Source organism: Gekko japonicus, unplaced genomic scaffold (genome assembly GCF_001447785.1).
Source record: "Gekko japonicus isolate JY-2015 unplaced genomic scaffold, Gekko_japonicus_V1.1 scaffold3609, whole genome shotgun sequence".
Taxonomy (NCBI): domain Eukaryota; kingdom Metazoa; phylum Chordata; class Lepidosauria; order Squamata; family Gekkonidae; genus Gekko; species Gekko japonicus.
This window is the reverse complement of record NW_015173794.1, coordinates 118,621-122,701: the sequence shown is the minus strand read 5'-3', so window position 1 is coordinate 122,701 and position 4,081 is coordinate 118,621. Positions and strand designations below refer to the sequence as shown.

Sequence of the window (4,081 nt, the reverse complement as noted above, 5' to 3'; positions counted from 1 at the left end):
GAGCTGGCTCACACCGACTCAGCTTAGAGGGAACTATGCAGTCCTGGAGCGGGCTGCCCTGGCCCCCAGCCTGCGCCTTCTTCTGCTCGCTCGTGGGAGGGGGAGGAGATCTCCCCCTTGCCTGCCCCACCACCCGCCCCCTAATCTCTCCCCTGTCCGCTCGGCGTCTGCTCAGTTTTATCCAACTCAGGAATGCAGGCAGGAACACTCCCTCTCCTCGGAGGCGGAGGCGCCGGCGGGGGACTGGAGGCCCTCCTTGGGCTCGGGGGAAGGAGCTGGCTCGGGGGGCTCCAGGTAAGTGGGCATCCCCCTCCCCCCCCAAGGGTCCCCGGGCTCCTCCTGCGATGCTGCCCTCCGCTCCCTGCAGCGCGGAGTGTTTGGGGCTCGGGGGAGCGCACGGGGCGCAGAGCAGCGCCAGGTCTGCGGGGGGCGTCGGTGGCTCTTCCCCTCTTGGGAGAGAGAGAGGAGTCCTCTTCCCAAAAAGTGGCCAGGCGTTCCTCTGGCGATTCTTCGGAGGAGGCCACTCACTGCTAGCGACTCAGGCCAGATCCCCTGGGGAAGAGGGGGAGGACTGGCTGTAAGTTGCCAATGTTCCCTCTAAGCCAGTGGTGGCGAACCTTTTAGAGACCGCGTGCCCAAACTGCGACCCAAAACCCACTTATTTATTGCAAAGTGCCAACACGGCCATTTAACCTGAATACTGAGGTTTTAGTTTAGAAAAAACAACCCATACATTAACTTAAGATGATCCAAACAAAGGAAGGGAAGCAATCCCAAATGCTTTTATTGACTTAAAATTATTTGGCAGAGAATTCAACACTTTAATGATGGTCTGGGCCTGGCTGGGGCAATGGCACACGTGCCCACAGAGAGGCCTCTGAGTGCCACCTCTGGCACCCGTGCCAGAGGTTCGCCACCACTGCTCTAAGCTGTGGAGTCTTGTGAGCAAAAATTCTACTTTGTGAGCTACTGGCATTAAAGTTGTGAGCAGGCGGTTTGGCTGCTGCATAAATCAGTTTGCTCTGGAGCCCTCCTTCCTGAGCTAAGACAAAAATGGGTGAGCCGGAGGCTAAGAAACCATGAGCTAGCTCACACTAACTCAGCTTAGAGGGAACACTGGCTGCAACCTGCAGATGTTTACCTTGCTGCTACGCTTCAGGGCTGGAGATGGATGATGCCTCCTCCTGGGAGCTCTGAGGTGGGGTTGGGGCTGCAAACAAAGGTCAGCAGAAGAGTCTTCGGCAATGTTTCCTCTAAGCTGTGGAGTCTTGTGAGCAAGAATCCTACTTTGTGAGCTAGTGGAATTAGAGTTGTGAGCAAGCGATTTGGCTGCTTCATCAATGAGTTTGCTCTGGAGCGAAGACAAAACCGTGTGGGCCGAAGGCTAAAAAACTGTAAGCTAGCTCACACTAACTCAGCTTAGAGGGAACACTGGACCCTTTGGCAGCCCAGTCCTCAGCTGCGGCTGTTGTTGTTTGGGTGCTAAATGGAGCATCCCGTAAACCCACTTCCTTGCACTGAAGGGTGTGTGGGCACTTCCCTGGCCAGTACAGATTTGGAGGGTGGGTTTAGGGGGCATGTGAGAGGCAGAGTGATTCCCAGGGTGTGAAGGAGGCTACTTTCCTTAGGTCAAATAAGGAACCTATGCGTGGCTGCTCTGTTTGGCATCACCTTCGCCAGTCTGCCGAATTCAGCTTTTCCTGGTGCCCAGTTTTGTTTGGGTGTTTGGGGAGAATGCATTCAGGTCTGGAGCCATACACCTTGGGGGGGGGGGGGTCTTGCCCCCCTGGCTGATGCTCCAGCTGCAAGACCGGCTGGCTTGCGCGGGGGAGCCAGCTGGGTGGGGCTGGGGCCAATGATCCCTCTAAGCTATGGATCCCTGTGAGCAGAAATTCTACTCTGTGAGCTGCCGGCATTAAAGTTGTGAGCAGGAGATTTGGCTGCTGCATAAATCAGTGTGCTCTGGAGCCCTCCTTCCTGAGCAGAGACAAAAATGTGTGAGCCAGAGGCTGAAAAACTGTGAGCTGGCTCACACTCAGCTTAGAGGGAACACTGCCTGGGGCCAGGGAGGATGGGAGTCCTGCCGCTAAGGAAACTCTCTTCCTTTCCTTTCCTTCGCTGTCTTCTTTGTGCTGTTTGCTTTGGGTCGGGAAGTTAATCGCCAGGATAAAGGTCAGCAGCGCCTCCAGAGTGTTTGCGTTCCTGGCACACGGAAGTCCCAGCTGCAGGGCCCCTCGGGGAGTCCAGGTGAGCGATTTCCTTTCGGCTCTTAACATCGGGTTTCCCTTTTGGGGTGGGTGGGGTTCCACGATGGTCCTGCGCTCCACGGGCATCGCTTTGGAGACTGCGGTCTGTCGAGCACGGCAGAGCCCTTCCAGCTTGGATGGAGAACCCACTGCTGGCTGGTGTTTGAGTTCCTGTGTGGCGTTAATTGAAATCCGGGCAACAGTTAGTAGCCTGTTTCCGTGCCTGCCAAGAGTTTGTTCCTCAAGTAGGCAGCATGGCAGTTCTGCCTCTTGCCCCTGTGTCTTGACTGAAATAACTCCCAGGAAGGGAGGACGGCCCGGTTCTGAAATGTGTTCAGATCCGGCTTCCCAATCTTTTCCCTCCGCTCCCCCCCTCCCCCGTGTCTTGCCCTGGCCTGGTATTTGGGGGGGGTGTGTGTTCATGCTGCCAGAGGGCAAGATGGTGGCTTGAGGTACTTTGCCCAGGGACTGTAAGCAGTGTTCCCTCTAAGCTGAGTGAGTGTGAGCTAGCTCACAGTTTTTTAGCCTCTGGCTCAGACATTTTTATCTTAGCTCAGGAAGGAGGGCTCCAGAGCAAACTAATTTCTGCAGCAGCCAAATTGCTCGCTCACAACTTTAATGCTAGTAGCTCACAGAGTAGAATTTTTGCTCATGAGACTCCACGGCTTAGAGGGAACATTGTAAGTGTCCTAGAAACGAAATAATTGTACTATGAGTAACTGACCAGGCCTTAAACAGCCGGGCTGGTTCTCTCAGGCCTCCCGCGGCAGGTGAGATCAGCTTTCACGTCCAGGAGTTCAACATTCTCCCTGTAGCTGTTTTGGCGTCACTGTTCTCGATCTCTAAATTGCCTCCTAAGAGGGAGAGAGACACGGCCCTGCCTGCCATTGGTCTGCTTTATGAAGGACATGAATTGTCCGCATCTGATGGGGAAGAGGTTGGTCTCCCTTTTGGTCACAGAGGCACCAAAACAAGGCCGCTCACAGTCAAGGCAGGGCTGCCTCCACGTCCTCAGGGGATGCCGCAGAAAAGGGTGACTTTGCAAATGAAGGAAAAAGGGGGGGGGAATTGACAAAAAACAACAACCCAAGACCAAGAGTGAAAATGCTCCTGGGGGTTGAGAACAGCTGAGTGCCTCCAAGCCCCTGAGAAGGCAGAGCATCGTGGAGGGGGGGCCCCTCCAAACTGGGCCTCCTCCTCCTCCTCCTATATTTCCAGGCCTCTGCTTGTCCCTGGTGAATAGTTCCACACTGCTTGCAGATTCTGAGGTGGGCCTCTCTTGCCAGGCCGGCTTGCAAGATCTTCGATCCAGTGGTGCTTGCTTGTTTGTGGGAAACACTTTGCCCAGTTGGGGACCCTGTCCTGGCCAGGCAGCCTGCAGGAGATGAACGCAATAAGAACAGGCAGAGTAGAGCCAGGGGAAATGTGGTGAACTGATTCGTAAGGAAGCTTTAGACGCACCTTCTCTCCTCCTCTCTTGCTCTGCTCAAGTTTTGACTTAGCAGCAAACTACGTACAACCAGGGGTCATTTCCTGCAGGAGATGAACGCAATAAGAACAGGCAGAGTAGAGCCAGGGGAAATGTGGTGAACTGATTCGTAAGGAAGCTTTAGACGCACCTTCTCTCCTCCTCTCTTGCTCTGCTCAAGTTTTGACTTAGCAGCAAACTACGTACAACCAGGGGTCATTTCCTGTGGGAGCGCACAGGAGCGGAGCAGTAAGGAGCCCAGGGGGCGGGCACATGCAAGAAACCCCGCCCCCTATTCCCAGAAGCCCTCAGTTGGGCCACGAGGAGCAAGAAGCAGCCAGATAATAATAATAATAATAATAATAAT

The 4,081-nt window shown here is 54.7% G+C and overlaps 1 protein-coding gene across 1 annotated transcript in view; it reads left to right on the top strand.

The window, feature by feature from the left end:
• Window positions 1-222: 222 nt before the first annotated feature.
• TMEM98 (transmembrane protein 98) overlaps window positions 223-4,081 on the top strand; it is a 22,753-nt gene continuing 18,894 nt past the window's right edge. Inside the window, exons 1-2 of the mRNA XM_015423561.1 lie at window positions 223-294; window positions 2,155-2,247. The gene's annotated coding sequence lies outside the window, so the exon portion shown is untranslated. The remainder of the gene's footprint in view (window positions 295-2,154; window positions 2,248-4,081) is intronic.